Genomic DNA, 27,697 nt, shown 5'->3' with positions numbered 1-27,697 from the left:
AAACTTGCCATTAAGGCATGCAAGCTTCAAAGTACTGAAAGGGTTGTTCCTAGATCAACTTCTTGGATAATGAACTGATGTCGACAAGAAGCAATCCGTCATAGGAGGGACTTAGTGAATCCCAAATCAATGACACAAAACAGAGAAAATTATTTTAATGGAGGTGAAAACGATCTGGTGATATAAGGTTCAAGGTGGTGGTCATGAAAGAATTGAGCGTAAATGTATTGCAGTGGGTGAGACATAGGTGAATTCTCTGAGCAACCTCTCTTGAACATATCGGTGACACTGACATGATGGATTGGTAGCATTAACCCAAAATATTGATGGTGTGATGGACCCATGGTGATATGACCAGTGAATGGAACAACCCAACCCGACTCGGATGCTGAGTGAAAGTGTCATGTTCAAGAGCGACTTGCTACCAATAAAGTTTCTTCAAGTTTTCTTCCCAATTTTTCCCCAGTCATTGTTGACTAGTACCTCTTTATTTTTGTCAAGCTTGAGGAGGATAACATATGCTTGTTCTATAATTTTCCCTTCGGGCAAACCCATCACTATGTTCTAACGAGCCTAGCGATAGTGAAACTCATTCTTGTCTATATGGACAAGTTTGTCGCTATTCAGTTTTAATGAGTTTAATGACAAAGATAAATCGGTCCTTTTCAATTATAGAGAGTCTGAGAAAGGGACATAAAGAAAACTCCAATAATGCTTTTTCGTCATATAATACCTTGATTCCAAAAAAGTATAAAACAATACAAAATGGATGAATTTTCGGTACTTTTAATGAGCCGAACAAAACAAGTGCTCGATCTTTTTGTGTAATAATCCCTCAAGTCCAAAAAGATTAAAATCTAAAGGAGGGATAGCACTTCTGGTCACTTTAACGAGTTGGAGAGGCCAATTTCTCGGCAATCTTCTCATATTTTACGAGTCAGTTGAAAAGAGCTTAAAGGAGACTCGTTTGTTGAGGAATGAGTGATAAGTTCGGGTAGCAACTAATTCCAGGTAAGGTTTGGAATTTTCCAATCACGACAGTGTCACCAGGATGGCTAACAGGATCACTCTTCGTAGCTGTTCCTCAAAAAGGGTAAACAATCAAATGGAGGTGAATGATCAGCCAATACAGAGTGGAGGGGATGATGAGAACACGACCAAGGCTTCAAAGGTTGATGATAATACATTCACGATGGTTATTTACCGAAAATTGGTTCATTTTTTAATGAGCTTAAACTTTGGGGGAACATTTGCTCAGTGCTTATGTTTATTTTTTAACGAGCTTGAATTCCACGTTAAAACTGCTCGATCCAGTCGTACAATAAGGATGTCTCTTATAAAAATGGCATTTTTTCAAAGCTTTGCCCCACATCCTTTCTTTATGCAAGTTAGGAAACGACCAATCCTATGATTTTAAAGGGTTAGAGGACCTACAAATTAAAAAAAAAAATGGTCGCTCTTCGCTTGCATGCCCCCAGGTATAGTGAAGTAGAGTTTCCAGGTTACCCCTCAATTTGCAGACAAAACATTTGTTTTATTGGGAAAGGCCTACCTTTAACAAAGATATCTTATTCCGGTCTAACCCCATTTTCCTAAATGGATGGGTGTGTCAACCAGTCATACATTCTTCGCGGAAACCTACCCTATACCCAAGGATTTCCTGTCGAAACAGGCCAGGGTGCATGCCCCCTGGGTTTCAGTCATATCCTCCGAATCACTCGTGCTCATCAGGAGGACGGACTGGGGATTGATGAGCAGTTCCTTGCATGAAAAGACCATTCAGGGATGGTATATGACTATTTGCTATGTGTGAACTGGGGAACGAAAGCTGGTCTACGAGCTTGACCACTCTTCCTTCATGCGGAAAACACATTACTCTAAAGAGTGAGGAGACAATGGCTCCCATGGAATAAATATAGTCACGTCCAAGGAGTAGATTATAATCCAGGGGTCCTTGGACTACCATTACATTCATGTGAATGGTTTTCTTTCTCAATGTTATTGGCACACTGGGAAGGATCCCTAATGGTCGACTGGTTCCTTTGTCAAAGCCTGTTAGATTTCTCATTTGAGGCAAAAGCGATGGCAAACCAAGCTGTTGGGTCCCTATAATACTAGTGATTACCCCATTACTATTGTAGTTATTGTTGGAAATAATACTGAGAGGGGGGGTGAATCAGTATTATCACATTAATAAAACTTTTTCATTTCCATAATCAGATTCATATATGCTACTTCCACAACTTCTTATGATTAAGTTAATTGATCTTCAATGAGTGCATTAGAACATTATCAACCATATTATCAGATAACAGATGCTGTAATAGAGAATAGATCATCACACATAAGGCACACACATGAACACCATGATATAAGGTGGAAACCCAATGCGGGAGAAAAACCACCTGCTGCAAGTCATCTCAATCTTCTTCTTAATAAAAAAATCCTTTTACAATATTTGTACTGGTGCAGTCTTATACCTGTAAGGGAGCTACAACCCCCTTTGCTCTTGTACTAGCTGATCCATTTACTAGTACGCAGGCTGCTACCTGCTACAATGCTTCAAAGATCTCCCTTATCTTTTGTACTAGCTTAGATACTAGTACATAGGCGCTGGCCTACAATCTTCTCTCCTCCAGGTACCGCGTTTCATCAATTTTCAGACTGGATACACTGAAGCACAACACATAATCTGAAAGGCCACTTTTCATCCAATTTTCATACTGGACCCAACAACAACATTGAAGCTCATAATCAAACAACCTTCTGAATCACCAAATCACCAGATCCATACATATACAATAATATTATGAGAGTTATCAACCAGATCTAGTACATAAAGATAAGTCATTAATCATGCTGTTATCTGAACTCAATACCAGTAACCAAACATCAGTTATGCACCCAAAACCCTGCAGAATAGTCAAAGGCAGTTAAAACAAATTTTAAGCAGGGATCGCAACTTCACTGGTATAGATCTGTGGATATCCGTACTACCTCCGCACCTGCGCCTTCTGTGGCGCCGCGACCACCGCACCTGCACCTTCTGTGGCGCCTCCGCACTGCGCCTTCTATGGCGTCTCCGCACTGCGCCTTCTGTGGTGCCTCCGCACTACGCCTTCTGTGGCGCCTCCGCACTGCGCCTTCTATGGCGCCTCTGTGGTGTCTCCGCACTGCGCCTTCTGTGGCGCCTCCGCACTGCGCCTTCTGTGGCGCCTCCGCACTGCGCCTTCTGTGGTGCCTCCGCACTGTGCCTTCTGTGGCACCTCCGCACTGCGCCTTCTGTGGCACCTCCGCACTGCGCCTTCTGTGGCGCCTCCGCACTTCCGCAGCTGCAGCGCTCGAGAGATCACCCTTCACAGATTCGCTTTCAACTTCACTTTCATAGATCAAACTTTCAAAACAATAACCCAATATTTCAGATCTTAAGATATTCAGTCGCAAGGATGCATTAGCCAAGTGATCTCCTTTGCTTTAAATAGGGTTAGGCCTTTCACAATACCACGGGCCAAAACCATAGGATCAAAAAACTGTTGGACTAATACCATGAACCAACCATGAAAGTACGTGAGATCAACACTTTTGAGGAAGTACCATGGTCCAAAACCATAGGTTCAAATACCAAGGACTAACTACCATGGACCAAAGGTAAGTTCTCCAACATATACACGCTTTTCCTCATAGGTTCAAATACCAAGGACTAACTACCATGGACCAAAGGTAAGTTCTCCAACATATACGCGCTTTTCCTCATAGGTTCAAATACCAAGGACTAACTACCATGGACCAAAGGTAAGTTCTCCAACATATACGCGCTTTTCCTCATGAAAGTGCATGAACTTTTTCTCTACATGAAATAAACTTTTCTCTGCATAAAAGTGCGTGAAATTTTCTCTACATGAAATAAACTTTTCTCTGCATAAAAGTGCGTGAACTTTTCTCTACATGAAATAAACTTTTCTCTGCATATAAGTGCGTGAACTTTTCTCTACACTATAATTTATTATCTGAGATGAGTGGGTTGCCATCAAGTACAATATATGTATCATAATGCCAACAGTTATACCCCTTATTTATATTGTTGTGCCCCTATTACCCCATATTGTTATTTCTGTGCCCCATAGAATCCCTCTATTCTTATTTTTGTGGCTTTATATTATTATTGTTAGGTCGGATGGATTATATTATGACTCCTTAGACTCCTATATATAGAAAGGAGGTTTTGTCATTTGTATCATCCAAGAATTGTTCATTTATGTAATGTAAAGGAAGTTTCCCCCTCGAAGTGGCTAAATTATAAGGTGTTGATCTTTCTTTTCTATCTTTTCTTGAGCTGGTTTCATAACATTTGGTATCAGAGCTTTGGATTCTAGGGTTTCGCTGCTCCAAACAGGTCATCGTGGAATTTTCACTATAAATTTCTTTCTGTGACGTTTCAGAAGTCGCAAAAGAAACCCATTTGAGAATAAATCGCGCTGAACCTTGGGTCCGAATTTCAAATCTTTTCGCGTGCTATTTGCAGAGATATGATCTGAGGAAGTTGGTCTTTTTGCAGACTCCTCAATTACATTCAAAACAGGTGACCTAGGTAAACGCGTCATAACTTTCTCTCTGGGGATCGGATTGAAATTTCGTAAGAAGGTGCAGAAATAGGACGGACTGTAGTTTCTTGTATATCGTTTTCAGAACCAAAGGTTGAAAATTGTACACGTGGCGCTTCATACAAGTTCACTCTTGTGCAAAGGTCTATAATCAGGTCATCTTGGGAGATTGTGCATAACTCTTTCTTGGAGAATCCAATTTGGATCAGACTGGTGGCATTGGAAAGAGGAAACAGAGAGCTACTACAGGTCACAATTTCAGAACTAGATGATTGGAAAGTACAGAGATACATCAGAGGCAATATCAAGCTCCTACAAAGTGAAAAAAGGTGTGTAGATTTTTTTAAATTTTTGCTTCAGCTTGGTTTGAAAATTTATTTTGAAGGAATTCAAAGGGCATAGTAGAGCATTATTAGCGGTAACTGATGCCCCGAGGAAAGAAAATGCAAACACCTAGTAAGGAACCTGAAAGCTCTAGCATGACTCATGAAGAAGAGGAAGAAATGCAACATGATATATCAAAATTACAAGACCAAGTGCAACAACTGTCCCTTGCACAAAAAGGAATAGAATCTAAGATGGATGGTTTAAAGAAAGATGTAGAAGTTAAGATGGATGGTTTAAATAAAGGTGTAGAAGCTAAGATGGACTGTTTAAAGAAAGGTGTAGAAGCTAAGATGGATGGCGTGGAAGCTAAGGTGAATGGCATGGACGCTAAAATTGATGGCATGGATGATAAGATGGAAGAATTGAAGATAAATATGAATAGGTTGCTACAAGAAATGGTCACTAAGGGTTAAAGAGTACTAAAGGAAACTCATGATGAGAACAAAAGAGATGTTAATCATGATTCCATAGACTCTAATGTTGGATCAAAGACTCACCATGTTCCAAAAATCGATATGAGGAAGTTTGATGGCAAGGATCCCGCCACATGGATATTACAGATGGAGCAATTCTTCGATCTCAATAATGTTCAAAACACACAAAAGGTACGTATGGCAACTTTATATTTGGAAGCAAATCAGTTTGTATGGTATCAATGGCTTTGTTCTCGTAAACAATTTATCACTTGGGCAATTTTTATGGAAGAATTGATAGCACATTATGAGGATACAAAAAGAAACACTTTTTTTAGCCAATTGATAAGTCTCAAACAAAAGGGTTCAATAATGTAGCACATTGAGGAGTTCCAAAAATTGAACATAAGGGTAAAAGATATTCCAGAGGAGCATAGGATTGATGTGTTCATAGGGTCTTTCAAGGATAATATCCAACATGATGTGCGCCTTTGGGAGCCTGATTCATTAGAGAAGGCATTCGGGTTAGCAAGAAAAATGGAAAGCAAAATTATGGCAACTAGGAAGCATACCATTCACAACTATAAAGACGGAAGTGTTGTTGCCCATAGTATTCCACAACGTACAAGGTTGACACCACAACAATTGGAAGAAAAAAGAGCAAAAGGGCTTTGTTACAATTGTGATAGCAAATACAAAAAATGTCATAAGTGTGTTGAGAAGAAATTATTCTACATAGATTGTGAAGAGGAAGAAGAAAAGGAGCAAGAAAGGTCAAAAGAAGAGGATATATTCCAGGAATAAAGCCTAGATGAAGAACAAATAAATCCGACTATATCTTGTAATGAATTGGCGGGAATTACCACTCCTCAAACCATCAAGATATAAGGACAAATCAAGAAGAAAAAGGTAATAGTGTTGATTGATTCAGGAAGCACGCACAATTTTATTCATTGTAGGGTAGCAAAAGAATTGAATTGCTTCCTATATCTAACACCAGAGTGTCAAGTGATGATTGCAAATGGAGGAACAATAAATTGTTCTAGAAAGTGCCATAATATCAAGCTATCCATGGGAGAATATGTATTGACTAGCCCAATGCTTTCCATTCCAATGGGAGGTGCTGATGTTGTACTAGGAGTCCAATGGCTACAATCCTTGGGTACAATAGCTTTTAATTTTCAAGAACTTTTCATGAAATTTTCTGTGGAAGGAAAGGAAGTTGAATTAATGGGTATTGCAGGGAAACCAGGAAAGATAATCAGCTCTAATGGCATGACAAAGCTTCTAAAAAAGGAGCAAAGAGGTGTAATTGCACAATTATGTTCGCTAGATGTTTCCACATTGGAATCATCTATTTCTCCAGATCTCCAAAAAGTCCTAGACAATCATTCCAAGGTATTTGAGACTCCCAAAGGTCTCCCACCTATGCGTGATCATGATCATGCTATTCATCTGATTCCAGGAAGTGTTCCTCCAAACATCAGGCCGTACAGATATCCATACGTCCAAAAAAGTGAAATTGAACGTATGGTTGGAGAAATGCTAGAGGCTGGTATAATTCAACCGAGTCAAAGTTCTTTCTTAGCTCTAGTAGTATTGGTGCACAAGAAGGATGGATCATGGCGCATGTGTCTAGATTATAGGGAGCTCAACAAAATCACTATTAAAGATAAGTTCCCCATTCCTGTCATTGATGAATTACTGGATGAATTGCATGGATCAATTTACTTCACCAAGTTGGATCTTCGTTCAGGATATCATCAAACCAGAATGAAGATTGAAGACATTCCGAAAACGGCATTTAGAACTCATGAGGGTCATTATGAATTTTTGGTCATGCCTTTTGGCCTTACCAATGCACCTTCAACATTTCAAGGTGTTAGCGCTTGGAATTCACCTAGGCTGAGATAGACAAACTCTCAAGGCTACATCAAACCATTTCACCTCGTAGCTAGCCCTACGAGGTATGAGAAGGCTCTCTCGGGTCAGATTTGATAGATCTTATAATATAATAAGCTGACCAATTAGGATCAAAGATATTAGGCTAGTAAATTTATAAGGGGGGTTGATTTAAAGATTTTTTGGGTTTTTGGTGGCAATTGGAGGGAGTGCAATTTAGGGTGCGGGGATTGAGCTCAGTTTTTGCAGGTGGGTCTTTGGGGCAAGGTAGGAGTCTATGCTGATGCCTTTAACTGAAAGAGATGATCAGGGAAGAAAGAAAAGAGGCTAAAGAGGGCAAACAATGAATTCGAATCCTCTCTAGACAGTGGAAAACATAAATTTTAAACAAAATTGAAAGCTGAGCATGGCATGCATGAATTCAAACTTTATCACTTCTTTTGTTTAAATAGCAGCAAGAGATCAAGAAATGGAACACATAAACACACTTACAATAACAGTAGGAGACACACCATCAACATAATAATCCACAAGAATCCACAATGAAGTCTGCAAAACCCTGGCCTTCCTTTTCCTCAAATTGCAGAAAATACAAGTCAAAAATACAATAGCACTTCTCCCTCTAGAGTCCAACCATCAAAATGAGAAAGAGAAGGCATAATATAGAAGGTCAAACCTCTTTCCCCACCTCTAGGGGTCGAGCTCAGCTTCCTAGGAGCTGTTGCAACTAATTCTAAATCAGTCACTAGATAATAGGCCAGCTCAACAACTTACCTCTAAAACTTAGGAAGCTTATCTATGCATTAAATATTCACTATTTACATCAAAGAAGCTTCTAGAAGTGGTAAAGAAGAGTAAAAGTATCTAATGCCATGAAATTTACACAATAATCCATCATTTACATGCTCAAATAGTCAACCAAAGTGAAAATAGTGCTTTTCTGGCCGAACTAGTCAAAAATTGGCAAATCTGGAGGTTTTGGTCGCGCCCCTGGAAGTTCTGGTCGCGCCCCTTTGCAGCTACTTTTGAGTGGGTTCCACTGATCCCAATCAGGTACAAGATGGCTCATTGGAAAGCGTGGCCTGTCTACTTTCCATCCCAAGTGGAATTTCTGGATTTGGTGTTGATTTGACCCCTCAAAAACCATTTCTCCCAAGGTCACTTTCTGCAACTCAAAAAGTGGGCAGAAAGTCATTTTTAAGGTGTATTTTGAGCTTTTGGAGGCTCAAAACTCAAAATTAGGCTGCCCCCAAGTACTGGTAATTTTTCTTTTTGCATGCCCTTTCCAAAAATGCCAAGTTTTCAAAATTCCGAGCAGCCCTTCAAAATGGTCTCACCCGGGGTGAGACCAAACCGTGGGCAAAACCTGTAATTTTACCAAAAATTTGCAAAATGCTCCAAAATTCTCAAAATTTTCAGATTTTGATGTTAGATCAAGGCTGATCAGTACCATGATGAGTGAGGGATGCCTCAGCCAAGATGCGGAGTGGATTTGTCCTTTTCTTCTTCTTCCGGGCCTCTGACAGCTCTCTTTGGAGAATTTTTATTCTCGCCTTGCAAACATGTAATCTTGCCCAGTAGTGTGTCTTCATGTTCCGGAGCAGCTTGTTGTCACGGTTTGCCTTGTCTAACAGTCCCTCCAAGCGCCAATTTGCTCGGATGAGCAATAACTCTCTATCCATGGGCAGTGGGTCCCCAGGCCTCCTGCGATTGATGACTCGGTCAAATCGCATCCTCCATAACTCATCCAACTCCTTCTCGGTCTCCAGCTGTTTGGTCCGCTGCTCTAAATAAGTGATAGTCCACTGAGCCATCTCAAGCTTCCGCTGCAACACAAGGTTCTCTTCCTTGAGCTCATAGAAATCTGAAGAAGGAGGAGAATGAGCATCACGACCAGTGAAATCATCATGTGCCTCGCCAACTGCCTCATCCTCAACCATGGGCTGCTTGCCCTCTCGTACTGCCTGTGCCGATGAAGAAAGCGAGGCCCCTTCCACCTGGTGTGGAGATAACACTCGCTGCTCTGATGATGAAGACGAGACCCCTTCCACTGGCTGTAGAGAAAGTACTCGTCGGGCTGCTGCAAATAAGGTCCTGTGACCTCTCTGATATGTGACCCGAGGAGAAGAAGCCATGTGTCTCGGGATGCTGGTCTCGGGCTGATGTGATGGCCCTCCCTCCTCATGAACTGCCTCAGGCCCTGAATGTGGCTGTGTGAAAACATCTCGGGAGATGAAATCCGCCCAAGGGATGCCCTGCTGGCTCAGCTGATGGGAAACTACTAGCTGAATAAGACCATGATGGCATAGGCTCCGGAGCTGCTGTACTGGAGTCTGTCTCCGAAAGGTAGTGGCTATCCTCTGAATGTCATGAAATAAGAATGCCGAAATGTTCATCATCCTCACTCTGGTGAAGTGCATCATCATGCGGATATGACAAGAAAATACTCGTGAGAATCTCCCCTCGCATGTGAAGTAGTGCATAATGAGTCTCATGGTGTCTATATACTCTGCTCGGAGGAACTTGATAGGAAAGTTCCTTGTCAAGTGATGCACATGGGCAGGCCTAACATATGGCTCATAGTATACCAGGTCCACCCACTTGCGCTTCGGCCACACCTCACCCACATTGGGTATCCCGGTAGCATCTGTGATAGCCTCTGGAGAAAACACAAAATTCACCCCTGCAAGGGTGACCTGCGTGTCATGCAGATGGAGGACAAACAACCGGGCCAAGTCTCTGTGATGCTGGATGTGTGACAGCCTCTCACAAAACTGAAAACAAGCCATATGCTGAAAACAAGACACTGCCAATGGGCAAGCCTGCAACTCTGTCAATGATGTGGGCTCTTCCCTCCTGTGGTGACCACCCTTGCCTCCCCTACGAGGCCTCTGCTGTATCTCAATCTCAGTAGATGATGATCGGTCATCACCTTGCTCATTAGTCTCAGTGGTTGACATGGTGTTATTGAGCAAGGTGGAATAAATAAGTCAAAATGACCGCTGCCCTGCCTGCAAAATGCTGTGAAGTATGCTGTTTTCAAGGGGAAACATCATGAGGGATATGTTAGGGGAGGGAATTTACATATAGGAAAGGGAAAAAATATATATATAAGCAGGGAATTCTGAAGGAAAACATCACATAATGCTAAACATGTCATTCCATCTTTCATCATTTGCAAATGAATACTGTATTAGGGAAATATGTTTTATGATCACCAAGGGAAAGGACAATATAGATTTTCATCATGGAGGGAATGAAAGTATAAGGGAATAGGGTAGCATCAATCATAAACATTTAACAGGCTGCTGCTTTTATATTTTGTCTTCAAATATCTTTCATGAGCATACTCTGTTTTTTCCACATTTTGAAATGACCATTTGATGCTAATATGAAACAGGGATTTTGGGTATTAGATTGTAAGAAGAAGGGAAGGGGATTGTTGTGATCATGTTACAATGGAAGGGAGAGGGAATTGATAACTTGGGAATTAGGGAAAAGAGAGGATATTAGGAATTAGGTTTGGGGGGACAGTGAAACCCTTTTAATAATCACTGCCAACTAATTTTTGTAATAGCAATTCATTTAGGACAGTGGCAGCTTCATCATGCTTTTACCATGGGGAATTAGGGTTTGACTGTGTGCTTTGATCATAGGGAGGGACATTCAATTGCCTAGGGAGTTTAACTGAAGGGACAAGCAATTGAATTGGGGTTTACATAGGGAAATAGGTAGGGAAAAACAGAGTTTTGAGAAAGGGGATGAAAACCATGCTAATACAAAACCCTAACACAGCAAGACTGCTTCTTTTGATAACTATGCAGCTGTACATTTAAATGAATTTTGTCATGACTTTATTCAGCTTTCAAGTCCTTGACATCATACAACAAGATGACATTTTCTTTATTTTTTTTTTATTTTTTTATTTTTTTGAGGCTATGCAAAATGGAATATTTCACTGTTTTTACAATTTTTTGAGTGCATGCCTTGTCATCACTTTTTATTTGTTTTTTTTTTTTTTTTTTTTTTATAATGTTTCTTTTTCATTTTGCTGTGTTTTTATACATGAATTGCTGTGTGTAGTAGTGCTTAGGGTTAGAGCATGATACATGGTAGAAACAGGGTTTGGAATAGGGTTCAGGAGGGGTTAGGGTTTCATGGAATTTGGGGTAGGTTTTGAGTATTTTCTTTGCAAATGAGATTAATAAAAATGACATCCTAACACCTGTGATTTTATATTGGGAAAATGAATGGAGGGACTAAGGAAAAAATTGCCTTGAAAAACAAACATACTAACATTAGCATGCAAAAACATCAAGTCATTTTAACCTATTTTCTATGGATTTCCTTGCATAAAATCATGACCATAATCTTCTTTTGCAACCCCAACACCATTACACAAAACGTGGATGAGGCATACCTTTAAAAATTGGAGTAAATTTGAGTGAATTTGAGCGTTTGGGAGAGTTTTTAGGGCGGGCAGACTTTTTGGTCGCGCAAGCTGCCAGTTTGGTCTCACCCCTCCGTTTGGTCGCGCCTGTGTAATTTAACACAGCGCGTTGGCCTTTTTTTGGTCGCGCCCCTCCGTTTGGTCGCGCAACCTCCAAAAGACTGAAACTTCTGCAATTTTCCCAATTCCGCCCTCTAATCGCCTTTTGCTTGTAATTTCTTGCTCCAAATGCACAATGAAGACCTTTCAAGAGGGAATTTGCTTTTATAGGCTCATATTTAAAAAAAAATTGACTTTAAAAACCCACTTTATAATGTTTAAACCTTTGTATTCTCTTTAACACTATTTTAGAGTCTTTTTGTCCTGGAATGAGCTTTTTGATGCGTTTAACTCCGTTCTTCTTGCAGGTTGACCGCCTGATGGACTGTAGCGAAGGAACCAGGGTTGTTGCCGGCACTTTTACAAATTTTTGAAAATTTCTTTGTTTTTTCAAAATCCACATGACCTTGTAATTAAAAACAGTGTTTTTAAATCCAAGGCATAAAATGAGCTGTAGCTGAAGAAGATGACAATGAAACATATGTACAAAACTCCTTCTGGCTTGCTGGGCACTTACTGACCATGACTCATGACCTTAAAATGATTTTGACTCAAAACCCTAAACCTAAGACCATGGGACTTTAAGACAAAAACAAGAACAAGCCTGACTCAATTATATTGTTGTATGACCTGATCCAGCAAAGCCAAGAAGACAAAGACTAGCTCCTCCATTCAGTGTTATGGCATGCCTAGCGGGATGCAAAACTGACACTGATGAGACACCTATAAATGCATATGCAAAGAGTTATTGATCACTGATGGAGGGCTCAAGACCGACACTAACACAAGGTTTGATGAATTCAATTTTCAAACCATTCCTTAGAAAATTTGTGTTGGTATTTTTTGATGATATACTAATCTACAACAAGTCTTGGAAGGATCATGTTGAACATGTTGACAAGGTGCTACAACTATTGGAGGAGAAACAATTATATGCAAAAAGATCCAAATGTTTCTTTGGAGTCCAGGAGGTGGAATATTTTGGTCATATTGTATCTCATGAAGGAGTTAAGGTAGACCCTAGCAAAATTAAATCCATTAAGGAATGGAAAATCCCCACATCCATAAAGCATCTGCGAGGATTTCTTGGTTGACAGGGTATTATCGCAAGTTCTCTAAGAATTATGGGAGAATAGCAGCACCTCTAACAACATTATTGAAGAAAGATTCATTTTCATGGACTACGGAAGCAACAAAGGTCTTTAAACATCTTAAAGAGGCAATGTGCCAAGCACCGGTCTTAGCTACACCGGACTTCAAAAAAACCTTTATTGTGGAATTTGATGCTTTAGGAAATGGAATTGGTGCTGTTCTAATGCAAGATGAAAGACCCATTGCTTTTGAAAGTCATCCAATCAAGGGAAAGTTTTTAAGAAAAGCTATTTCTGAGAAGGAAATGTTGGCAATACTCCGTGCACTTAAGAAATGGCGACCCTACCTAATGGGAAGGCACTTCAAGGTAAAAACGGGTCATGATAGCCTTAAATACTTTTTAGAACAAAGATTATCCTCTGAAGAGCAACAAAAGTGGGTCACAAAGATGTTGGGTTATGACTTTGAAATCATCTACAAAAAAGGGAAGCGAAATGTGGTGGCAGATGCACTCTCAAGAAAGGATGAGGATATGGAAGCATTGTTGTGTGCCATTTCTATTATCCAACTAGATTGGATAAACGAAGCAAAGGAGGAATGGAAGAATGACGAAGAAGTGTGGGCACTTATTCGAAAGCTACAACAAGATTCCAGTACTTCTGATACATTTAGCTGGCAAAATGATTTGTTATGGTACAAAGATCGCTTATACCTCTGTAAGAATTCCCAGCTAAAACAAAATATTCTTATGGAATTGCACACTTCTCCCTTAGGAGGGCACTCAGGATTTTTAAAAACTTACCATAGGGTTAAGAAGGAATTTTTTTGGGATGGCCTTAAATCAGATATTCAAAAGTTTGTGGCGGAATGTTTGGTTTGCCAACAAAATAAAGTTGAAACAATTAAGACACTGGGTCTATTACAACCTTTATCGATTCCAAGCCAACGTTGGGAGGAGGTTTCAATGGATTTTATCACAAGTTTACCCAAGTCCGAGGGAAAGAGTGTCATCATGGTGGTAGTTGACAGACTTACCAAGTATGCACACTTTTGTGCATTATCACATCCATTTAAAGCCAGTACAGTTTCTACTGCATTTATGGAAACAGTTCAAAAGCTACATGGAAATCCAAAGATTATTGTAAGTGACAGAGATCCCATTTTCACTGGAAATTTTTGGACAGAATTATTTTCTTGTCTTGGTACTCAGTTAGCTCATAGCTCATCTTATCATCCTCAATCTGATGGGCAAACTGAGATAGTAAACAAATGTTTGGAAGGATATCTTCGTTGCTTTGTATTTGATAAACAGACACAATGGGTCAAATGGTTGCCTCTGGCTGAATGGTGGTATAACACTTCCTTCCATACAGCAACAAAAATGACCCCATTTATGGCACTTTATGGGTACCAACCACCATCAATCACATCATATTTAAGATAAAATTCTAAGGTTCAGGCAGTGGAACATCACATCGAACATCAACAACAAGTCCTCCAACTCTTAAAGGATAACCTCGTGTTGGCACAAAATAGAATGAAACAACAGGCAGATCAACATCACAGTGAAAGAAGTTTTGATGTAGGTGATTGGGTATTCCTACGGCTACAACCATATAAGCAAATGTCCCTAAAGCAAGCTAAGAAGGATAATAAATTATCACCAAAGTATTATGGTCCGTACAAGGTGTTGGAAAAGATTGGTACTATGGCATAAAAATTGGAGCTTCCTGCAGCTTCACGATTGCACCCAGCTTTCCTTGTTTCATGTTTAAAGAAGGTTATAGGCGACAAGCTCCCAGTTCAAACAATATTGCCAGAACTTGACGAGGAAGGAAAAATTATATTGGAACAGGAATCAGTCATAGAAACAAGAACTCGACAGCTATGAAATCGATCAATTTCAGAGTATCTTATCAAGTGGAAGAACTTATCCGCTGAAGATTCCACATGGGAGGATGAGAATTTTATGCAAAAGTATCCAAAACTGCTCAAGCGTTGAGGACAACACTTTTTTGAAGGAGAGGGGCATGTTGGGTCCCTATAATACTAGTGATTACCCCATTACTATTGTAGTTATACCCCTTATTTATATTGTTGTGCCCCTATTACCCCCATATTGTTATTACTGTGCCCCATAGAATCCCTCTATTGTTATTTTTGTGGCTTTATATTATTATTGTTAGGTTGGCTAGATTATATTGTGACTCCTTAGACTCCTATATATAGAAAGGAGGTTTTGTCATTTGTATCATCCAAGAATTGTTCATTTATGTAATGTAAAGGAGGTTGCCCCCTCGAAGAGGCTGAATTCTAAGGCGTTGATCTTTCTTTTCTATCTTTTCTTGAGCTGGTTTCATAACACAAGCGCTTTCCAAGCAGTTGAGGAAAGGATACTCACAGAAGCCCCTTCATCTATGATGGTACCGGCCATGACCATTGTATATATTTGAGCAATGATTTGAAATGGCACACTAGCCGGTAAGCGGGGTCTGCCTAGTAGATTCCAATCGAAGGAAACAACTAGGTTACTTGGAGGTGGAACCGAATAGACGGCCAGACACGACTCTGATGAACTTCCTTCTTGCTATAAAGGAACAGGTAGACTGCCCCCATGTTCATCAGAGTCTGTGCTTACGAAGAGAATTTGGACAATGTCATTTTTGTTCTCTCCGGTGACTGTATCATTTGAAGATGGATCCTCTGAAGGCAAGACCAGGTCAACTGCCGCCTCGACCTTTTGACTTTTGTCTGGTGTGGATTCAGATAGTTTATCTTCAACGATAGATACTTCGGCTAACCACAATGGCGTGTCAGCCGAATTTTCAACTAGTGACGGACTCGGCAAGAGCTTCTTATATCTAGGACGAAGTTGTAACGGTGAAACCGGACAGTCGTCCAAAACTCTTTTAGCCTCATCTAAGAAGTGACAACGGTGGACGGCGTGATCGCCTTCACAGAGTTTACAAGGAAATTTACATTTCCCTTTTTGTCCAGGGGCTTCACTTTCACTAGTTGATGGTGTATTTTCCACATGATCATCAGTGGTTGATAACAGCGGGTTATGCAAACGAGGAGACTAGTCCCTTAAGATTCGAGGGATGCAAGGACAATCTTGATGATAGTGGTCTCCTTTGCAAATGACACATGGCGATTTAGGCCTGGACAGTGTAGTGTGTGGATTTTTGCTAGACGACACCTGGTTGCCCCTTTTCGCCTTTGGCTCCTTCTTCTTCTTCTATTTCTTCTTCTTCTCTTTCTTCTTCTCAATTACTTGATTTTTGGCTTTACCAGCTTGATCAAGCGAAGAGGAAGGAGGAGAGAGAGAACTGGATGAAGTAGAAGGTTGGGGGGTAACTTTGGTATCGTTTAGTTGCTGACTTGATTGTTCAGGAATCACAGTGTTCTGAATGACGGAGGTTGAGAAGAGCCATATGGGCAAGCCGATTGTCAATCCTGGAAGCGACAATGTGGCCATATGGGGCGCACCAACATCTCCCCAAGAGGAGAAAGGACTAGGATTTCCCCCAAGGGGAACTCTTCGGTTGGTGGACTCCATTTTTCTCAACCTAAGACCAATGTAGGAAAGGTGATATTTATTCCGATTAAAATAAAATTTAGACGCTTTGACACTACTTGTTTTTTCAATTTTTAAGAGTCAAGAAAAAGCAAAGGATGACTCTAATCGCCTTCGATTTTTAATGAGCTTGAAGTGACAAGTGCTCAGATGGACCTTTTCCTTTAAGGAGTCTAAAAAGGAACGAAAGAGACTACTCTTGAAATTTAGATAGAGGGATTACCAAACCAATCGCAAAACTGCAGAATACATTTTACGGTACTGCTATCAATCTTCCCGAATGCTGTGTTCAGTGCATTGCGATCAATATGGTGGCAAACACGGCTTCCTATGGATAAAGGATAAAGCCTATTGTGGTCTCCCAATACATACTCGATGGTATGTGGGAGCACAAGTCCATACTGGCACTTATTGTCTCAAAGTGGAGGAATCACCCAACCAGCAATGAAAACAACAGTTACCAGGCTTTATGACGCCAGAATATGTCTCTAGCCTAGACTTCTAAATGTTGTGCGTTAGGTTCCAAAGCATTTTTAGATTCATTAAATTTATTTTACAGTTTATCTTGCTTAAGAAATTTTCCTTTCAGGTTCACCATGTGATGTAGATGTACAATTCCTAAAATGCAATCTAAGATGATAAACAATCATTTAATCTTCTTTTTGCAATGAAAATCCTAGCTACTAAGGAAAGAGAGACGGAATTCTTTCAACATAGAGCAGAGAGCACACACTATATGCATTGTCCTAAATCAAACCAACAAACAGTCTAAATGAAAATGCACATGCATGTATTTCCTTTCAGCCTTCTTAATGTGTGAATGATAAAAAGAAAGCTAAGCACAAATCCGAATTATTTTTCAAAGCGACATTACTAACAAGTTTTCTTTCAAGACAAAATGAAGACAATGACGACACTTTGCGATTTGGTGAAAAATTGTTTTCGACACTTGAAAAACTACTAATTCAAATCAAATACAAGAGTAACAGTGTAATCAACTATCAAGAACAATCAGATTCTCTTCTATGACTGAAAATGACACTTGCGACACTTTCAAATCAAGAAACGACAGTTCAATTACGATACTTCTTTGTAAAAGAGAACTGAAAATGGCTCAAAATACATAAAAACATTTAGAGTTCTTTGCACAATGGAGGCCGAATAATGGCAAGGAAGGGGGTTTCAACAGAGGTATACTGACTACAGACAGCAAAACTCCTAAATAGAGCTGAAAAGAGTGAACACAAAAACCGAAATCTAGGAGTAGAAAAGGTCTAGTCTGATCAGCGCACCTGTAACACAGGGAAAGTGGGATGTAGTGCACCTACTACACTCAAGAAGTGTGATGCATCCAGATTCCAAAGAAGAGATAGTGTCATGGTCCAAGGACGAGACTTCAACTGGGTTCCAGGTCATAGTTTGCAGCTCAGTTCAGGGATTTAGGTCGAGAAAGTGGTAATTAGTAAATAAATCACAGGGGTAGATCTAAGGAGGTTACTAGAGCCACCATAAGGGCAATTAGAGAGCTTGTAAATCGATTTTTCATTTTATAAACAAATCCCGGAGATAGACTGAAGCAACTCTAATCTACTTTGCACTTGCATACCAAATGCAGTTCGAAGGCTAGCTGGCTTGACTTCAGGCTCCGTCTCTAAGTTTATAAAGTAAACAAATATAGACAAACAAACAATATATTCACTCCCCAGCAAAGTCGCCATTTTTTTATCAAGAAATCTAGTGTCTATGCAAAGCTGCTAGTCCCACTAAGGCTCGTAGCTAGCTTAGAAACAAACAAACTAAAACTACTTTCATTTTCCTTTATGAGAAGTAGATAAGAGGGGAATAAAGGAGACCAACCTCTGTCTTGCACTTGGTTCCTTGCTTGATTCCTCTCCCTTCTGATAGATCTTTGCCACTCGCTTCCTTGTCTACCCAGCTTCAAAGAGCACCTGTAGAATCAAAGCAACATAATACTATCCAAGAACATAGATCTACTATCATAAACAATATAGGACCAGATATATATTGACCACACAAATGCATATATCATCAATCAGACAAGAATGTGGAGGAAAACTTGAATAGCTTTATTAATAATCAATAATAGCAAAGAGGATTACAACCAATTGTTTTGACCCAGCATCATCCTCTCAGCAAGAAAGCCCTTCTTCACCTCATGAAAAGCTTAGATCACCCAACACTATGATGTTACACCAAGAAACCAGCAACACTTCCTTACAAGATACAAAATTTCAGCCTCTGGATCTTTGGGATGAGGGATCCATATATAGATGTTTGCAAGGGGGGTGAGTCAGCTTTTCAGATTTGATTAGTGTCCTCTCTTTGATAGTTCTTGATTCCACTTGGAGATTGATGATCTCTTACTCATCCCTGGGCGAATGCAGAGAGGCAAGTGTCACAGGAGAAGTTTCTGGAAGATTCCATGATCCTCCACCTTGCAGATTGACCCTGCCATTTGTCCACTCTTGCCCATCCCACCCCATAGAAGGGATTTTCAGTATGCATCGCACCTCCTGTGTGTATTTAGGTGGGATGCAGCGCACTTTGACCATGGAGCAGGTGAGATGGTCCAGTTTTGACCAGTTCTGAGTAGTTTTTCACGGAGAACTTCTGGGAGAAGATGTAATTAGTTGACCTTGTTCGTTTAGAGGTTGGAACAAAACTTTTAGGGACTTAAGAGCCCTTGGTTTATGGAAATTTATGATTGGGGTTGCAGTGCCCAAAAATTTCTATAACACATAGGTTGCAAGTGGATTTACAAACCTAAATTTAATGCATATGGGAGTATAGAAAAGTTTAAAGATAGACTGGTAGGAAATGGTTATTCCCAAAATGAGGGAATTGACTACGAAGAAACCTTTGCTCCTATAGCCAAACTGAATACTATTAGAATTTTAATTTTTGTAGCTACAAAACATCAGTGGAAACTACACGAGTTAGATGTTAAGTCTTCATTTTAAAATGGTGATTTAAAGGAAGAGGTTTATTTAATGTAACCTGAAGGGCTTGTTAAACAAGGGCTTGAGCATTTAGTTTGTAGATTCAGAAAGACCCTTTATGGTTTAAAATGGGCACCTAGGTCTTGGTACGAGAAGATTGATTCATTTTTTCTTACAACATGCTTTAAATAGGAGTAAGAATGATCCAAATCTATATACCATGTATAATGAGCATGACCAAATAATTTTGATTTCCTTTTATGTGGATAAGATGATTATAATAGGTAATTCATATGCATTAATAAAAGAAATCAAGTTGTATATTTCACAGGTTTTTAAAATGAAAGACCTCGGCAATTTACATTAATTTCTAGGTCTGGAAGTGTGGAGAGACTTCAGGAATAATTTCCTTAAGGGAATTATGTCAAAGGGCTGCTCAAAAAGTTTATAATGGAACAATGTAAGAAAACATCAATACCTTTGTAGCAGAACCTGAAAAATTGTGTAGTAATGATGGATCTAAGGAGGTGTATGCTACTCTGTACACACATCCGGTTGGTAATCTAATATATATAAATAAAACTAGATCAGACTTAGCATACTTTTTTAGTGTGTTGAGAAAGTTCATGTCTAAACCTTCCTAAAGTCATTGGGTGGTAGAAAAAGGTGTACTAAGGTACCTTCACGGTACTAGTAATTATGGTATTTTATACATTGATACATTTGATGTTACTTTAGTAGGAATTTCATACTCTAATTGGGCAATTAACATGGATGATCGATGATCTATCATGGGTTATACATTCATTGTTGGATCCGGGGTCATAGCATGGAGCAATAGAAATAAGAGAACCGTTTCTTTATCTTTAGTTAAAGCTGAGTACCAAGCATTATGTGTAGCGACATGTGAAGCTATCTGGTTAAGGAGGCTTCTCCATGATGCAGGAGAAGAGTAGAAAGAAGCAACCGTCATCAAATGTTACAACCAAAGTTCCATTAAGCTAGTGAAAAACCCAGTGTTTCATCAAAACACGAGACACAAATACTCAGTTTCACTTTGTTAAAGAAAAGGTCCAGTCATAATAATTTTTTATTGAATATTGTAAAACATGCGACAATGTGGTTGATATTTTTACTAAGCCTCTTGGGAAAGTGAAGTTTGAATTGTTTAGGGGGATGATAGGACTTCAGGATAATCCTTTCTCCATTAAGAGGGAGAGTTGAAAATAAATGATATTATATTGTATTAATGGAGAAATGGCTACATGGTTGTAATGTAACTCCTTAAGTTAGGATTAGTTCCTAGGTTGTAGGAGTTTATTCTCACTTTCGTTTCCTTTTGTGATGTATTTATTGAATCGTCTTCGGTTAATTGAATAGAGAGTGTATGCTCCAGTTTGGGAAGCCTCCAGGTGAAACTTTCTCACCTGTGGGCTCCTAGTTAATTCAATTCATTTATTCTCTTTACAGTTACGTGTTAAGAAGACTATTGGGTTCCTTTGGGATACCAAAAAGATAAAATTTTAGTACTTTACTTTTAAAAAACAAGAGTAAAATTTTTTTCTACCTTTATAAAAGGTTGTGTAAATTTATGAAATATGGGTAGATTTGTGTTTTTACATTTAAAACAAGTTCGACATATTTTCTTTTTGGGTTATTAGCTTTCACAAAAGATGGGGTGTGGTAATTTTTTTCAATTCCTTTTTTTTCAACAAATTTTGTAAAGAGCGTTGCCTCTTTTACATTTTTCATTTGTATTCATATGCTATATAAGCTGATAAGCTTACTCTCAATTTATTCATATGTTGTATAAGCTTCTAAGCTTGTTAAAAAAAAAGTTTTACAATAATAAAGCTAAATTAATTGGGCTTGGAGTATGCCATAAAACTACTTCCTTTTGGCTAAGAGCTTGTCTTCCTCAAACATAAGGAAACATGTTAAAGCCTACGCTCTTATGAACCACAAGTGCTTAATTATAGGTAGCATAGTTTTCCTTGAATAATAATGATGACTCAATGTACTACATGTCCCCACTATTGGTTTGACCACTGAGTTATGATAGGCTTTCCCATTATTTAAAGTTTAGGTCAAATTGAGATCATAGAGATAATTTACTATTGGTGGTTTTTGGGCTCCATTTTTTGACTATCATTCATTTTTCAATGTTGTTCAAGATATAATTTTGGATCGTATAAGAACTGAGAGAGATCAAATATCTCGAGGTACAAACCTTTCCTCAAGTTTTCCACTGAACAAAGAGGTTTGCACATCTAGAGGTTTGATCCCTCTTTGTGCTCGATACATCAAGAGTTAAGATGGATCTATGTTGATTTTATCATATTTTATGGGATAGATATTATTTTATGTATCTCACATTGTATATTTTTTATTCATAATCAATTTTAACTTTTCTTTCTTTTTACTCATCTTTATTAATCTATTTAAAATCATATAGATGCTCATATTTTCTTTCTAAATACACTTAATATTCTCGTCTCTCTAATTTTATTCGGTATAATCATATTTTAATTGGTGGTTGTTGCACAAAAATATCGCCACCATGATTATTTGCAGTCAGTATGTGTCTATCATCACTTGTACTGTCCTCCTAAGAAAGTCTCAGACCTCAACTCTTCAAGTCAAGCTTTGGAAATAAGAGAAAGACATTAAAAATCAATGAAACTCTGGTTCCGTACTTTCTCTCATTGTTACTTGTGGTCCCGCACCTTCTGTTTACAAAAACTGCGGACCTGCCCACTCTGTCCCTAAAGGTGTGGGTGTGGACCCCTGTGAAAGTCAAAAGGCGCAAGTTTTATCTTAAAAAACTCACTTTGGGTTAATTCTAGAGGATTCTAGAAGGAATTTTGACGTGGATTGTTCCCTCTGAGGTAGTTCATGCATCCCAAAAGAGAAGGAGCTAATCCCTTGATGAGAGGAGCTATCCCTTTGAAGGAGGGCTTTATCCCTTTGAAGGAGGACCTAGTAACCTCCCTCCATTGCACTATAAATTCAGGCATTTGGCTGGTTGCTGGGGAGGTTAGAAGCTGAACATTTTTAAGGGTAAATGCTGGTGAAATTAAGACTTCCTAGTTGAGCTTAAGAGGAGAGATCACATACCTTTTTGGATTCATTAGGAAGTGAGTGAAACTTGTCAAAGTAGAGGAGACTTCTTGCTGGACCCTGGGAGGGGCTTGTACAGCGTCAAGGCACAGGTTGTAAAGTTCTTCTTATTTTGAATTAATACAATCAAACTCATTTTTCTCAACAAGTATCTCATGTTATTTGTTTCATGGACTCCTTGACTTTCATGTTAAATATGTTTTATGATATTGGCTTTTCAGGTGCTATTTAATTTGTTTTCCTTGTTTGTGTTTGCAGATTCACGACAAAGGAGCTCATTTGGACCGAAGGAGCGAGGGCATCCACAAACTTGCGTTGGACCTAAGGTAGGCCCTAAAAACACTTGTTTGCCTTTATTTATAAAAGCGTATTTAGACAAAGATAGTGTCTATTTGGTTTGCTTGTCATTATGTCTTCTTTAGATTCTAGGAAGGTCTATCTTGTCCGCAAGATCGACTTATTCCATGTGACAAAATGGCGACCATACTGGGGAATTGATTGTTTTCCTTGTTTTTACTTTGACCTGAGAAACTGTGTTTTTGTTTCTCTTTTTGGCTTGTTGTGTGTAAAATTGGGTAGAGTTTGTAGATCCAGGGTTATTTTTCGTTTTTCATAGCTTTGGGAGAGGACCGCACCCTAGCCTTTTGACACAGTGTGTACCTATCCGCACCTTTGCTTTTAGCACAGAGCGGGACCGCACCTGTGTTAACTGTGGGCCTGCGGACCCTGTCAAAATTTTGAAAAACCTAAGATTTCCTCTGTTAGTCAGTTTAGTTTTTATTTAGAAATTGTTATCCACTGCCCAGATCTACATATAACTTGTCAGAAGCTTTCCTTAGGTTGATTTCATTAGTGTTAGGGTTTTAGGTGAAATTCGTAGGAGTTTTGCTTGTTGGGCTTGTTTTTCATTTTGGTTGTGTAGTGGCTCTGAGCTTAGAAGCTGTAGGGACTTCAGATCACCTTAGTGTCTACCAGCCTTCTTATGATTCTGACCATTTATGAAATCTCCCCTTGTTGAGGAATCCGCTTTGAGTTTTCTCTTTACAAAACTTCGAAAAGCTTGTGTTTAAAAGTTTGGATTTTCATTTTCAAAAAGAAAACAAAATTGGTTGTTCTTGACTGATTTGTGATTCTGCATAAATTGGTCCTTCGCTCACATCTAGCTAAGTAAAACATCCTTAAAAAAGACATCTTGTAGGCTTTGACTTCAAATAGGTTTTTATAATTTATAGAGCTCGAAGTTAATCATTTCCATAGTTTTGAGTGTTTTATAAAAAAAAAATTAAAAAAAATCTCTTTTGGAAAAAGTTTGTTTTTTGTAGTGGATGAGTGCTTTGAAACGAAAAAGGAAAATTTTTGTGAAATAACTAGTTGTCTCGTTTTGAGTGCATTGGAAAAGGCAAAAGCTCTTCTTTTAGTTCGTTTGACTAAGAAAGATTTGTGTTTACAAAGTATTTGCATTCTCAAACTCTTTCTTAGTTAGAAGTTCATCGAAGAGAAAAGGATTGTTTAAATCATCTTAGGTGCATTTTTAGTGATTTTGAGTCGAGTCTTCATACCACGAGTTTCATCTCTGCACTTTTTGACTTAAAAAAAAACCAATAAAAAATAATGCTTAAAGTAAAATACATCTAGTAACATTTTTATTTCTAGGGCTCTAATGCACCAACTTAGCTTAGGCTAGTGTCTTGGAGTAGGAGAGTAATTAACTCTCCAAGACATTAAAAACAAACAAGTAGCTGTATCTTGTGGTAGGGAAGAAATCCAATTGTTGCATTTATGATCTGGGAAAGCTCCTCTTAAAGGAGAAGCACGAGATCATGTCCAAACCAGTGTGGGAATCAATCCTTCCTCATTGGGAACGACGCCAGATATTCAAGTATTAAAAATGGTAAACCTCGGATTAACCATTGTCGAGGAGCCTGGGGTCACTTGTTGGTAAACCTTGGATTATGTCAAGGAGCCTTCAAGGGGATTGAGCTTGCTACTTTGCCCTTGTGTGCCTATCGGATCGTAGACTGTTCCCCCAGGTATATTTGTTTCAGTTGGTAACCTTAGTGGCCATATTCTTTAGGATTCTTCCTAAGGTGACAGTGGTGGGAAGATCCCACTGTACCTAGAGCAGACGTCGACTAGACTCAATTGGATTTTCTGGGGGGTTCTCTTCACTTGAGACGGTTAAGTGGATGAACTTGTGCCTGTCTATTCATTAAGCAGGTTTCCGGGGTAACTTTTCCAACCGCCATTTCTGTATTGAACTCTGCGACGTTGGATTTCATCACCAACTAGTGTTTTCAGTACGGAAAGTTACTGTTTGTGTGTGTTTGATCTCCTAGATTCTTTAGGCATGTGATTCAAATTTGTTTGGTTCTTTAGAGGCTTTAGGTGGTTTTCATTGAGATTTTACTTTGTTTGCGTGTGAAGTAGTTAAAAGTTTTTAACCGTGGCTGAATTACCAAGGAAGTCCCGTAGACTTCGGGGCCAACCTCCTGAGTTTTCACCGAGCCAGCTTGAAGGTTTGAAAGTCCTCATAACTCCTAGAGACAGTAGAGTTGGGTAACCTGGAGAAGGAGAATCTTCTTTGATAGTACATCATGATTTTCAAGCGTTAATAGCAGATTATAATCCATAGTCAGTCTCTGTTTCCGAAGTGACTGGTAACTTTTCATCTACTAGTGATATAGGTGAGGAACCTGAAATATCCGAGCCTGAAAGTGAATTTGTTGCTGCTCCGACATCGGGGTTTGCTTCTCCAACTTCTAGTGATCCTGGTTCACCTAGGGTAGAAAGAGTAATCACCCAAGATCTTCCTTCTGGACTTATTGCTATTGAAGAACTTGTTACTCCGGAAGAAGTAGGCATCCCTATCCCTGAAAGTCAACCTGTTATTGAGCTAAGGGAGCGTGAATCAATTTTTTACAGTCTACCTAGGAGTAGTACTTGGTATCTTTCTTTGACTAACTTCTTAGAAAACCCAGGGTTAAGTTTTTCACCACCTCGCATTCCTTATCACCCAACACCTAGAGGTTATTATCCTCCGTTAAATATGTCAAGACAGTCAAACGTGTTTACTCAATCACCCGAATCCTTATTGTATCGCGGTCCTTCTATTCCCTCTGGGTATCAGTCACTTTCTGGTATTTTTCGAGAGCATCTCCTCAATCCATTGAGCAAGGGTTATTAATTGGAAGCAATGGTACTAAGCCGTTGAGCGTAGAAGACATTATCATGATGTCAGGTTCTATTCCCAATCCTCAACCTCAAGGTGGCCAGTTACCACCTGGGGGGAAGCCTCAATTATCGCCTGGGGGGCAACCTCAAGGTACCCAATTTGCATCTGGGGGGCAACCTCAAGGACAATACATACCTACGGGACAGTACGTTCCTCAAGGTCAACCCGAGACTCAATATGTATCCCAAGGTCAACCCCAGTATCAACTTTTACCTCAAGGTCAACCCCAGTATCAGTACGTGCCTCAAGGGTATCAACCCCAAGGTCAGTACTCGAACCAAGGTTTCCAACCACCCTCCAGTCAAACGTATGTTCAAGGAACGGGAAATGTACCTTTAAATTATCAATCCTACCCTCAACCTGGTTATGGTCCTCAATATTCTCAAGCTGTTATGGGTCAGTACCCCGGAATGAATATAGTGTGGGATCCATCACAAACTCAACAGGTGTTGCAGCCAAATGTACAGTTGTCATCTCAAACTGGACAATCCTTAGTTTCTGGTACACCCCAGCAACCAGTCCAGTCTAACATTCAAATTTCTATACCTTCGGTAGTTTCTCAGTCTAGGCCTAGTACACCTCATACTCCGCCTCAAACGACTGCTACAACTGTCGCAACATCTATTCAATCTACCGCACCTACTTCCAGAGTATCGACAGCTCCAGTTTCTACTGTTCCTATATCTACTCCTCAGACGTCATTACCACTGTCTGGATCTACGATTCAAACTTTCGTTCAGATGCCTGTAGGACAACCCAGTTCAAGTACGGTTGTCACAAGTCAACCACAATTTACTTATCAACCATACCAGGGACAGTACCAATTCGGTCCTGCTATGCAGCAGCCAGTCTATCAGTATTAACCATACCCAGGGTACACTTATCAACAACCTCAACAACCCCAGTACGGTCCGGTTAATCCTGGTTTTCCGAGAGGATATAATATCCCAAATGCAATTCCTATTCCTAGTTATCCTGGATATCCTCCTCCTGTGGCTAGTCTCATGACCCAGAGTTTTAGGGACCCTAATCGTCAGTTACCGTTTATCGCAACTTTGGACTTACCTGACTTGTCACACCTAACGAACGATCCCATTAATTATCTTCCGTTTTGGCCGCCAATGTCGAATAAGTTGCCCAGTGACATTCCTAAGTTCGAAGGTAAATCAGGAGAGGACCCGTCGAACCATGTGATGACTTACCACCTCTGGTGTGCGCCTAACTCCATTTCAGATGATTCAATCCTTCTTAGACTTTTCCAATGCACTCTAATTGGTCTCGCAGCCAAGTGGTACATTGAGTTACCGCGAGGCACTTTTTATAATTTTAGTCAGTTAGCTACCTCATTTTTAACTCATTTTCAGTTGCCAGTCTGATATGACAATGGCACAGAATTGTTAACTTCGTTAAAACAATCGACATCCACTTACATTTCAGATCATATTCATGAGTGGAGACGTCGACGGCATTTAGTGAAGGTTTTTATTCCAGATCAGATCTTGGCCGAGTGGTTTGTAAAATCTTTGTTGCCAAAGATCACTGAAGATGTAGCTAAAGACGGAGTTGTTACTGAGGAGAAAGTAATTTCTCAAGCACAGTACCTTGACTTAGTCTATACTCAGACAGGTACGTTACACGAGAAAATCCCCGATCTTCCCAAGAAAAATCAAATCGTTGCAGCTCCTTCGGGATCTCATGCCGCCGATGGTATGATTGGCACGGTTAACACTAAAAGTAAGAAGAAGTCTTCCAAGAATTCTTCTCCTATCATAACCTTGCCTGATTCCCCAACAGGAGATTCTTCTGCAGAGATTTCCGCCGATATTCACGTTGTATAGTCATCTACAGCCAAATCAAAATCCGG

This window comes from Pinus tabuliformis, chromosome X (genome assembly GCF_031772625.1).
Source record: "Pinus tabuliformis cultivar Carrire ecotype Pingquan chromosome X, CPIR1, whole genome shotgun sequence".
Taxonomy (NCBI): domain Eukaryota; kingdom Viridiplantae; phylum Streptophyta; class Pinopsida; order Pinales; family Pinaceae; genus Pinus; species Pinus tabuliformis.
Note: the sequence above shows the minus strand (reverse complement) of the source record.